The sequence below is a fragment of the Felis catus genome, chromosome D3 (assembly GCF_018350175.1).
Source record: "Felis catus isolate Fca126 chromosome D3, F.catus_Fca126_mat1.0, whole genome shotgun sequence".
NCBI classification, from domain to species: domain Eukaryota; kingdom Metazoa; phylum Chordata; class Mammalia; order Carnivora; family Felidae; genus Felis; species Felis catus.
The window spans coordinates 23,524,655-23,537,629 of NC_058379.1; positions in this window are offsets into that span (position 1 = coordinate 23,524,655).

Below are 12,975 nucleotides of genomic sequence, written 5' to 3' on the forward strand. Positions count from 1 at the left end.
AGTGGAATAAGATGAGTCTCGTTGTCTGGGGAAACTGGGCCCTCCAGGGGCTGTGGGAATACAGGGGGCTAGTGCCATCCCCCGGCCCCCCAACGGTCACCGACGAGGCCTGTGGTCAGGCTCGTCTGCCTCTCTGCTCCCCACCACCCCAGCAGGAGGGCACCAGACGCTTCCAGGACAGAAGTCTGGGATGCATTTGGAAACCCTGGCGAAGGGGTTTCAAGTTCGGCCCCATCCCGGTCAGCGGGGGATCTGCCATCTGGATCCTGTTTGCTGTCCCCTGGCAGGGGAATCTGAGCAGAACTGTGGAACGTGGTCAGGAAGGGGGTGGCTCCCTTTGTGGCCAGGGCCCCGGGTGGGGAGACGGCAGGCCTTGTAGGCAGGCCCTGGGCCGAACCCTGGTCCTGCCACCCAGGCCCCGGGTGACCTCGGGCCACTCACGGCACCGCCCTGGCCTTGGTTTTCTCGCTTATAAAACAAGGACGATAGTAGACTTTACCTCCAGATGTTGCCACCAGGATTCAATGGGATAATTCGAATAGCAAGACGCTTGACGAAGGGAAACTTCAGATTTTTTTTTTATCCTTTAAAAACAATGTGGTAAATACACAGAATAGAATATTTACCATTTTAACCATTTGTAAGTGCTTCAGTGGCATTAAGGACATTCCCACCGTGGTGCGGCCACCACCACCATCTGTGTCTGGAACTCTTCGTCTTGCAAAAATTGAAACTGTGTCCCCGTTAAACCCGAACTTCCCATTCTCCCCCTCCCCCCACCACCCCCAGCCCCTGGCACCCATCCTTCTTTCTGCCTATGAATTTGACCTTTCGAGGTATCTCACATAAGTGAAATCATATAGGATACCGCAAACACACAATCCTTCTGTGGCTGATTTCACTTAGAATGTCCGCAAGCTTCATCCACGTCGTAACATGTGTCAGAATTTCCTTTAGTGTTTTTTTTTTTTTTTCAAATTTTTTATGTTGATTCATTTCTTTTGAGAGAGAGAGAGCACAAGCAGGGGAGGAGCAGAGAGAAGGAGAGACAGAATCCCATGCAGGCTCCTCACCATCAGTGCGGAGTCTGATGTGGGGCTTGAACCCATGAACCACGACATCGTGACCCGAGCTGAGTTCAAGAGTTGGATGTTTAAATGACTGAGCCATCCAGGCGCCCCATTTTGTGTGTGTGTGTGTGTTGTTTTTTTAATGAGGAAAAATAATATTAGTGCTTCGTGCTGTGGCAGGCTCCTGGTCACCTCGGGTGAAGGCGCTGAGAAGTCGTTTGTGTGACTGAGGGACAAGCAGGTGCCCTGGTCCTGGAGGAAGCAAGCCCTGGGACAGTGTCTGCTCTCAGGGCAGCCTGCCTTGTCTACCTCTTGTTTGGGGAGCCAGAAGGGGTGTTTTCTTAGGGATGCTGGAGCTCCTGAGCCGTTTCCTTTTGAGTTTCTAAAGTTTCTAAAAGGAGAGCCTAGGGGCGCCTGGGTGGCCCAGTTGGTTGAGTATCCAACTCTTGATTTTGGCTCACGTCGTGATCCCAGGGTCGTGGGGTCAAGCTCTGCATCATGCTCCATGCTGAGTGTGGAGCCTGCTTGGGATTCTCTCTCTCTTTCCTTCTGCCCCTCTGCCCCACTCACACACTCTCTCTCTCTAGAAAAAAAAAAAACTTTTTTGGGGCATCTGGGTGGCTCTGTCAGTTGGGCATCTGACTTCGGTTCAGGTCATGATCTTGCAGTCTGTGAGTTCGAGCCCCGTGTCAGGCTCTGTGCTAACAAATAGCTCAGAGCCTAGAGGCTGCTTTGGATTCTGTATCTCTCTCTCTCTCCCTCCCCTGCTCATGCTCTGCCTCTCTCTGTCTCAAAAATAAACAAAAACAGGGGCGCCTGGGTGGCTCAGTCGGTTAAGCGGCCGACTTCGACTCAGGTCATGATCTCACTGTCCGTGAGTTGGAGCCCCGCATCGGGTTCTGTGCTGACAGCTCAGAGCCTGGAGCCTGTTTCAGATTTTGTGTCTCCCTCCCCTGTTCATGCTCTGTCTCTCACTGTCTCAAAAATAAATAAAACGTTAAAAGAATCTTTTTTAAATAAATAAATAAATAAATAAATAAATAAAAACATTTAACAAAAAAAAAGAAAAAAAAACTTTAAAAGAAGGTCCCAGGGCTCTGGGAACCCACACTGGGCTGGAGCAGGAGTGGGGTGCTGGTTCCTAGCCTGCCCAGGGGTGGGGTGAAGAAATGGCTGTGTGCACCAAGGTTATGTGTATAAATTTACGTCAACTGAAAAGGGGAGTGGCAAATACTGAGAGGACCCAGTCTAACTTGGGGTGTCTCAGCCAGCATCTGATGGGGGTCCTGGAAATCTCCCCTCCAGAGCTGCCTCTGAGCTTATGTTCTGTCATACGTGCAGCCAGGCTGGACCCTGCCAGAGAGGACCTCGAAATTCCCCGACAGGATGGAGCCCCTGGCCCCTGGGTCATCCTCAGCCTCACACATGACTAGCTGCTTCCACTGCTCCTTCCGGCCCCCCCGGCTCCTATTGCTCAGCAGAGCCTTCCTCCCAGCACACAAGTGGCCCTGGGCACCACTCTGAGATGGAATGGTCCTTGGATGGTTGATGTACTCAAAAGGCCTTGGGGTCATCCTTTTGCATAGTGATCTTTAGCGTCCAGGGAGAAGGGATGTGATGGACGATGGGGCCAAGCCTGGGGTCTGGAAGTCAAATAGACTTGAGGCCCTTGCGGGCCTGAGCAGGGCATCTCACTCCCCTTCACCAGCCACAGTCTCCTCACTGATAGACTGGAGATAATAAGAAGTGTGGCCACCTGATAGGGCGGGAGAGGATTCAGTGGGGTGATGTACAGGCTGTGCCCAGCGCACTGTGAGTAAAAGGCCCTGTGACCATTAGGAGGGAGGACAGCTGTCCAGACTGAATGTGCACTGGGACACCCCCTGGAATGTTTTTCTTTCTTTCTTTCTTTTTTTTTTTTGGATGTGTCAGTTCACTTTCTGGCCACTGGCCTCTTCTAGAAGTTGCACACAGATAAAAGGTCCCAGTTAATGAGGATTCTGGTTAAAGTTTTAAAATTCACAGCAAGCCCACTCTGCATAATAATGTATCAGCAACACAACAATCCTTTAATCTAGGAGGAATTAATTGCTGGGCCCAGAAATTCAGGGCACGCTGACAGAATCCTTAATTTCTTGAGCTGATGGTTTTCAAAAAGCGACTGATTTTAGACTGGCTTCTCTCTACGCGTAAGTGAAACCCCCACAGTTCCGACAAAGGGCGAGATTGTCCTGATGTCTTACTCAGTAAGAATCATGTATGTGGGGTCTGAATTAATGTCAGCTCTGAAATTCGCCTGCTGGGTGGAACGTGGCGGACTGGATCCCTGGGAGATTCAATGCCGGCTCTGTGGCTCGAGCATACCGGGCACTGTGCGGGGAATGTCCTCACTCGCCCCACACACGTTTGCTGAGCGCCACTCAGAGCCCAAGCTCAGGTTTGGTGTTGGCCATGCAGGAACAGGCACGACCAGCCGAGAGGACAGGCCGTAGACAAACCGATAGATAACTGTGATGCATATCGTGATAGGAAATGATGGCAGGGAATGAGGCAAGGCACGTGCAAGAGAGTAACAAGGACCCAATTTAGATGGCAGGGCTTGGGAGTGGGGGTGCAGGTCAAAGAAAATCTTTGTAAGTTGACAGCCGAAGGATGAGGGGAATTAACTGGTGGAGAGTGAAGAGACTGGCGCCACTGGGTGAGGAGACACCCTGTGCAAAGGCCCTGAGGTAGGAATATGCTGTTATGGGAGCTAGGAGCTATTTTCAAGAGGTCTGAGGCACCTGGGACAAGAAAAGCAAAATCATGATCCTCACCATCATCGTCATAGATGAAAGTGAAGTACCATAAATGCTTCACATAGGCTCATGTGCTCTGGGTGTTGTGCTATTCAGGGGAATCTGATCTCCATTTTGGCCTCAGGAAGGATCATCTTTGGTGAATAACGAGAGGCAGGAGACAGTTGAGGGCACAGACTCTGGGTCAGATGACCTGACTACTTCCCGATGCCCCCTTATTATTATTTTTTTTTTTTTTTTAATTTTTTTTTCAACGTTTATTTATTTTTGGGACAGAGAGAGACAGAGCATGAACAGGGGAGGGGCAGAGAGAGGGAGACACAGAGTCGGAAACAGGCTCCAGGCTCTGAGCCATCAGCCCAGAGCCTGACGCGGGGCTCGAACTCACGGACCACGAGATTGTGACCTGGCTGAAGTCGGACGCTTAACTGACTGCGCCACCCAGGCGCCCCTCCGATGCCCCTTTTAAGATGGAAGAGAGGGCCAGGCACCTGGGTGGCTCAGTTAAGTGTCTGACTCTTGGTTTTGGCTCAGGTCACGATCTCATGGTTTGTGGGTTCGAGCCCTGCTTTGTGCTGACAGTGCAGAGCCTGCTTGGGATTCTCTCTCTCCCTTTTTCTGCCCTTCCCCGCTTGTGCTCTCTCTCTCTCTCAAAATAAATAAACATTCTTAAAAAAAAAAAAAAAGGAAGAGAAGGCCTCAACCCTCAGCACAAAAGCCCCTTTATTTAAAAAATTACATTATATTATGTCATATATCATATGACATTATTGTTTTATAATTTTTCAAAAATGTTTATTTAGGGGCGCCTGGGTGGCGCAGTCGGTTAAGCGTCCGACTTCAGCCAGGTCACGATCTCGCGGTCCGTGAGTTCGAGCCCCACGTCAGGCTCTGGGCTGATGGCTCGGAGCCTGGAGTCTGTTTCCGATTCTGTATCTCCCTCTCTCTCTGCCCCTCCCCCGTTCATGCTCTGTCTCTCTCTGTCCCAAAAATAAATAAAAACATTGAAAAAAAAATTTAAAAAAAAATGTTTATTTATCTTCAAGAGAGAGACTGTGAGTGGGGGAGGGACACAGAGAGAGGGAGTCACAGAACCCGAAGCAGGCTCCAGGCTCTGAGCTACCAGCACGAGCCCAACGTGGGGCCCAAACCCACAAACCGTGAGATCATGACCTGAGCCAAAGTCGGATGTCTAACCAACTGAGCCACCTAGGTGCCCCCATAAGACATTATTTTAAGCAGTTTTAATGAGGGTAAAATTGACTACAATCAACGTACACACTTAGAGGGTACAATTTGACCAGGTTTGACATATGTCTATATCTGGAAAACCCTCTTCGCACTCAAGATAACGAACCTATCCACCCATGGCCCCCAAAGCTTCTTTGTGCTTTTCCTTGTGTGCTGTATTCCCTTCCTCCAGCCCCTTCCCCAATTCCCAGGCAACCACTGATCAGCTTTCTGTCACTATAGATTATTTTGTACTTTCTAGGATTTTATATACATGGAATCACAGTGTTTGTATGGTTTTTTTTTTTTTTTTTTGGTCTGGCATCTTTCACTCTACATAGTTACTACGGTGTTCTCCATTGTGATGTGTACCGATAGTTCATTCCCTCTTATTGCTAAAGTGGTTCACAGCTTGTTTATCCTCAGCCTGTTGATGACATAGATGGTGGTTTCCACTTTTGGGCTCTCATGAATAAAGCTGCGATGAATGTTTGCATACAACTGTTTGTGTGGACATATATTTTCATTTCTCTTGGGCAGAGAGACCCAGGAGTAGAATTGATGGGTCATGGGCAAGGAGGATGACTTTTAAAGAAGCTGCCGAACTGTTTTCCAGAGTGGTTATAAAACAGTGCACGAGAGCTACGTTTGCTCCTCAGTGTCACCAACAGCTAGTATTGTCAGTCATTAATTTTAGCCATTGTAGGGGCGCCTGGATGGCTCAGTCAGTAGAGCACGTGACTCTTGATGTCATAGTTGTGGGTTCGAACCCCACGTTGGGTGTAGAGGTTACTTAAAAAAAATTTAGCCATTCTAAAATATGTGCAAGGAACCTCACTGTAGTTTTAATTTGCATTTTTCTAATAACCGATGATATGGAGATCATTTAAAAAAAATTTTTTTTAGAGAGACAAGAGCACATGCATAAGAGGGGGAGGGGGCAGAGGTAGAGAGAGAGAATCTTAAGCAGGTTCCATGCTCAGCTTGGAGACCAAGGCAGGATTCGATACTACCACCCTGGGATCATGACCTGAGCCAAAATCAAGAGTTGGATGCTTGGGGCACCTGGGTGGCTCAGTCAGTTAAGCGTCCAACTTCAGCTCAGGTCGTGATCTCGAGGGTTGTGAGTTCAAGCCCTGCATCGGGCTCTCTGTTTTCAGCACAGAGCCTGCTTCAGATCCTGTGTCCCCACCCTCTCTGCCCCTCCCCCACTCTCTCTCTCTCTCTAAAATAAATAAACCTTGAAAAAATCTTAAAAAAATAAAAACAATAGAAATTTATTGTGTAACAGTTCTAGAGGTTAGAAGTCTGAAATCAAGGTGTTGGCAGAGCTATGTTCCTTCTGCAAAGTCTATAGGAAAATCCATTCCTCATGTATTCTAGCTACTGGTGGCTGCTCAGCATTCTTTGGCTTGTGGTCACATCACAACTGTGCCTCTGGGTTCACACCACCTTCCCCTTATGTGCCTTTCCTCTGTGTGTCTCTTATAAAAAATACTTGTCGGGGTGCCTGTGTGGCTCAGTCGGTTAGGCAGCTGACTTTGGCTCAGGTCATGATCTCATGGTTTGTGGGTTCGAGCCTCATGTCAGGCTCTGTGCTGACAGCTCGGAGCCTGGAGCCTGCTTCGGATTTTGTGTCTCCCTCTCTCTTTGCCCCTCCCCCACTCACATTCTGTGTCTCTCTCTATCTCAAAAAAATAAACATTAAAAAAAATTAAAAAAAAAATACTTGTCACCCAGACAATCCAGGATAATCTTCTCCTTTCAAGACCCTTCACTTAATTACATCTGCAAATACCTTTTTTTTTTCCAAATAAGGTAACATTCATAGGTTCCAGGAATTAAGATGTGGACATATTTTTGGAGAGGGGGTACCATTCAGCACACTGTAATTGTTGAAAATATTACTCTTCCTCTACAAAAACACCTTTGCAACTTTTAAAAAGTCAATTGACCATATGCATATATGGGTCTTTTTCTGGACTTTTGTTCTCTTCCATTAAGCTACTTGTCTATTTTTATACTAATGCCACATTGTTTTAATTGCTATAAATTTAAAACAAGTCTTTTTAAAAAATGTTTATTTATTTTTGAGAGACAGAGAGAGACAGAGTGTGAGCAGGGGAGGGGCAGAGAGAGAAAGACACAGAATCTGAAGAGGCTCTAGGCTCTGAGCTGTCAGCACAGAGCCCGACGCGGAGCTCGAACTCACAATCTGTGAGATCATGACCTGAGCTGAAGTTGGACGCTTAACCAGCTGAGCCACCCAGGAGCCCCTAAAACAAGTCTTGAAGGCAGGTATTTAAGTCCTCCAACTTTTTTTTTTTTAAGTTGTTTTGACCATTCTAAGTCCTTTGCATTTCCATATAAATTTTAGAGTCAGTTTGTCCATTTCTAAAACAAAAACAACAAAACCAGACTGCTGGGATTTTGACTACGGTTGATGTTGAAATCTATAGATTGTTTTAGGGAAAGTTGACAATATTGAGTCTTTCAATCCATGGACATTGTATACCTCTCCACTTATTTAGACTTTTAAATTTTCTCTCAACAATATTCTGTGCAATGTTTAATACTTTGTATTGTGTTTATCCCTAAATATTTCATATTTTTATGCTATTGTAAATAGTGTTTAAAATTTTTTTAATTTCCATTTTTTTGTTGCTAGTAATAGTATTAATTTTTGTATGTTGATTTTGTATCTTGCATCTTTATAATACTCACTAGTTCCAGTAGCTTTTTTGTAAATTCCATCAGATTTCCAACAGAGATGTACATGTTATATGCAAATACAGGAAGTTTTTCTTCTTTCTCTCAAATACAGATGCCTTTTATTTCTTTTTCTTGACTGATTATATTGGCTAGAACCCCCAGCACAATGCTGAATAGAAGGTAGGAGTAGATAGGCCTGTCTTGTTCATGATCTTAGGGGGAAACATTCAGTTTTTCCCCATCAAAGATGATGTTAGCTCTGTATTTTTTGTTGGTTTTTGTTTTTGTTTTGGTAGTTGTCTTTTATTAGGTAAGAAAGTTCCCTTCTATTCCTGGTTTGCTTAAAATTTTTTTTAAAATCAGGAATGAGTGTTTTTCTGCATTTATTAAAATGACTCTATAGTTTTTATTTTTAAGTCTGTTAGTATGGTAAATTACACTGATTGATTTTCCAGTGTTAAAGTGACTTTGCATTCTTCAGGAAAATTCCACTTGGTTGTGATGTATTACTCTTTTTATAGATATTATATTCAGAGATGGCTTCTGGAATAGTGGTGTGAGGAGCTCTGTGGTCCCTCTCCCCAGAGAAACAACTATAACTGGTAAAATTTATTTGAAAAAAAACCCAAAACCCAACCATTTAAAGCCTCTGAAAATGTCCCTAAGGGCATACAGCAAACAAAGAAACATTTATTCAAGAAAATCTACTAAATCTCAGAACACAAGAGTCTGTAGCATTTGAGCCATGGCCTATTCCCTCCCTCCCCTATCCACAACAGTTCATAAAGAATCAGCAAACTTTTGGATAGACTGGTAGAGATTATGCAATTTTAAGGACACAGAGAGAAAAGAATGCAGAAAAATAAACAGAGATTAGAGAAATGTGAAACACCATTAAGCATACCAACACACGCATAATGGAAGCCCCAGAGGAGAGGAGAGCGGGAAAGGAGAAGAAAAACTTTTTGAAGAGATAATGGCTGAAAACTTCCCCCAATTTCTTTTATGTTATGTTATGTTTTCTTTTTTTTTTAATTTTTATTTATTTTTGAGAGAGAGAGAGAGAGGAGGGGTGGGGGCAGAGAGAGAAGGAGACACAGAATCTGAAGGAGGCTCCAGGCTCTGAGCTGGCAGCACAGAGCCCGACGTGGGGCTTGAACTCACAGACTGCGAGATCATGACCTGAGCCGAAGTCAGGTGCTCAACTGACTGAGCCACCCAGGTGCCCCAAAACTTCCCCAAATTTGATGAAAACCTAAAATGTACATATCCCAAAAGCTTAATGGACTCCAAGTAGGAAAAATATGAACAGATCCACACCCAAATACATCAGAGTAAAAGTGTTCAAAGACAGAGAAATTCTTGAAAGCAGAAAGAGAAACGAGTCATCACCTACAAGAGAACCTCAATAAGATTAGCAGCTGACTTCTCATCAGAAACAATGCTAGAAGGCAAAGTGATGAAAGGAAAAAATAAGTCAACCAGAATCATATCTCAACAAAAACTATCTTTCAAAACTGAAGGAAGAATAAAGACATTCCCAGAAAAACAAGAACTGAGAGAATTTGCTATATATTAGTGGATTCAGTTTGCCGAAATTGTGTGAAGAGTTTTTGTTTCTATATTCATGAGTGATATTGGACTATAGTTTCTCTATTCTTCTAATACTCTTGTCCAGTTTGGTGTCAGGGATATAATGGCCTCATAGAATGAATTGGGAAATATGGCTTCCTTTTCAATTTTCTGAGAGTTTGTATGGAATTGGTATTATTTCTTCCTTAAACATTTGGTAGAGTTCCAGGCCCAGAAGCTATTTAGACCTAAAGTTTTGTTTGTAGAAAGATGTTTAACTATAAATTCCAACTCTTTAAAAGATAGAAAGGTATTCTGGTTATTCTTGGTACTTGAATGAGCTTTGGTAAATCATGTCTTCCAAGGAATTTGTCCATTTCATCTAAATTGCCAATTTAATTGGCATGAAGTTGTTCAAAATATTCCCTTTTTGTCTTTTAAATATCTATAGAATCCATAGAGATGTCACTTCTGTAGTGTGTCTTCTTTCTTTTTTTTTACTGGTCAATCTGGCTAGAGGTTAACCAATTTTATTGTTATTCTTCAAGAACCAGATCTGGTTCAGTGATTTTTCTCTATTGCTTTTCTGTTTTCCATTTATTTGATTTCCACGTTGATTTTTATGCATTTTTTCTACTTACTTTGGGTCTCACTAATCATCTCCTCCTCCTCCTTGTCCTCCTCCTCCTTCTTCTCTTTTTCTGCCTTCTCCATCTCCTTCTTCTTGCTCTTCCTCTTCTTTCCCCCTCCTCCCCCTCCTCCTCCTCCTCCTCCTCCTTCTCCTCCTCCTCCTCCTTTTCCCCCTAGTTTCTTAAGGTGGAAGCTCACTTCAGTTCTTTAAAATTCACTGAGGCTTGTTTTATGGCCCAGAATATGTCTATCTTAGTAAATGTTCCATGCGCACTTGGAGAGATATGCATTCTGCTTTCGTTAGGTAGGGAGTTATGTAAATGCCAATTAGGTTGAATGTGGAGAAACCCTGAGTCAGTCCAGGCAATGAAGGGAAGGTCAGGGGTTGTTACAGAAGTTGCAGGAGTATTTCCCAGCCATGGAGAAGGCTAAGTCTGGGCAGGGATGGTCTGTCCAGGGCCTTGGACAAACATGTGGCTATGGCAAAGAGAGGTCCAGGAGGGAGGTACAGGTTCAATGTCATCTTGGCCCTGGCCCTGTCTATATTGTGGCCCCCATGGCTGCTCCCTGAGTGCCCCCCTCATAGGTTCTCTCTACTGGGTTGGGCTGGTGCTCCACTTTCAATTTCCCACCCTCCTGAGGGTCCCAGGTCTTGACCTGGTGACCAGGCTGTTACGGAACCTCTGGCCACACAGAGAGTCACACTGGATTCTGTGCCTGCTTAGGTGGAGTACAGGCACTGTATATTTGTGTCCTGGTTTCTCCATTTCCAGAAGGGTGTCTGTCACAGGGTCACAGGGATACAGCCAAGGGGATGCAGCCATGGGACACAAGCCTGAGGAGGCCACATGTAGAGACACACCCACAGGGTTGGGTGGATTCTTGGCAGCCAGTCATGTCCTCCCTTTTGGACTTAGCAAAATATTCTCTGGGGTCCCGGGTGTCCCCAGAGGGTTCTCCTTGGATAACTGAAGGCATTTCTCCTCACATTGGATGTATCTGTCACAGGCGTGTCTGTTTCTAAAGCTTCTGCTGCCTGGACCTCTGAGATTTCTGCAGACCCCTATGCCCACTCTTTCTCCTTCATCCCTCACCACCTACTCTCTGGGAGGGGCCTCCTCTTCTGGCCTGTTCCTCTCCACACTTGCCAGACCACTCCTTCTCATCCCCTAGTTCATCCAGTCCACCCTGAAGCCCCGCCTTGAGTCTCTCTTGCTGGCTTAAGGAGTCCAGGGTGTGGGGTAGTGCGGTATCTCAGGAGGGCTGGCCCCTGCTACTGGCATTGCACACCACACTCCGTGCAAGGACCCAAAGTGGGCCTGCTCATGACCCCTGAGGTCTCTGTGTGGACTCATCCATGTCCCCAGCCAGTACCATAGTGCCTCTAATGTGTACCCAGCATTGGCACAGGCCTGGGGATCAAGGGACCTTGCTCTCCTGGAGAGCTAAGCCAGCAACATCTCCATCCAGGGGCTTAGCCTGGGGACCTTGGTAGCATAGATTGGATGCTGGTATCAGTCAAGGCCAGACTCAAAAGGGCTAACTGCACAGGATTTAATGCAAGGCTCTTACCAAAGTGTTGCAGGGACCCACAGGGCAGATGTCATAGGTGTGTGACCTGCATAGTCACACAGGACCCCAAGCTCAGAAGGGCCCTGCTTAATGCTCTGGTTTAATGCTCTGCTGTCACTGTTTTGAAACTCTCCATGGTTTTTGAATAAGGGCCCCTTATTTTCATTTCATACTTAGCCCTGCAGATTATGGGGCTCCAACTGGGATAGATACATGCCCAGGGGTGGCCTTACTGGGGACTGAGGGAGGGATGGCCTTAGTCTGGCAAAGAGGACATGGAGGTGTGTTCAGGGCTAAGGGAAAAGTGTGTCTGAGGGCCAGAGGAGAAGGAGTATGGACTGTACAAGGACTGAAGCTGGGCATAAGTTAGGGATACTGGAGACCCCATCCTTGTAGCTGTTGAGAAGATGAAGTGAGTCGGTGTATTCAGGACATTTAAACTCCTATTAAACTGGAGTTTGATAGGTGCCATGTAAGTGTTGACAATCATCATCATCATATTATTATTATTATTATCATTATCATCATCATCGTCATCATTGAGGTTGGAGTGGTCAGTTGAGGCCAGTTCATGAAAGCCCTGGAAGCCCTGTTATCCTGGGAGCACTGCAGAACCAGGGAAGGTTTTAGGTAGGAAAGAGCTGGTAAGCCCTATGTTCAGGAAGGAACCCCTGTGGGATGGTGGAGAATGGGTGGGAGGAGAAAGACCATTGAGGATGCTGTTATGGTCACTCAGCAAGGGTTGATTATGGCACGACCTCAGTGGTGGCAGAGGGATAAAGGGTAATAGATGGGATTGAGAGACTGGTCAGGACAAGGCCCATATTCCTGAGCCAACAGGAGTCCAAGGTCTGGACAGACAAGTGTCCTATCTGTTGAATGCAGGACCAGCTGCCTGGAGAGGTATGAGCTTCTCCCCCTAGGAGGGTACAAGCAGGGGTAGAGGGCCATTTGCCCAGATGCTTCAGAGGTGTCTGCAGTTGATCTCCAGCTCTGATGGGCAGACTTTCCAGATTGTGACTTTAAATCACTTGGCCTTGGCATTTACATCTGGAACCAGAGGTAACTTAGGTAGGCCTGGTCTATAGATGGGGTGGTCCCAATGTGCTGAGGATCCCAAGGCTCTCTCACATGCACTTATGGGCTCACCCACCAAATGCACTCTCCACCTGGCATCACCCACCATCCTTGTCTTCTGCTGGGAGCTCATACTGCCCAAAGACCTGTGGTTGTAGTTCTCAGAGCTGGTGTCTGGCTGGGAGCTCCAGGAATGCTCTAATCCTGTTTCCAGGGAGGTCCCCCGCTTGTTAAATGCACAAAGACATTGACAAAAAGGAAATCAATATGCAACTTGGTTCTGGGACACTCTCAGAAAAGCCTGCACTGCACTT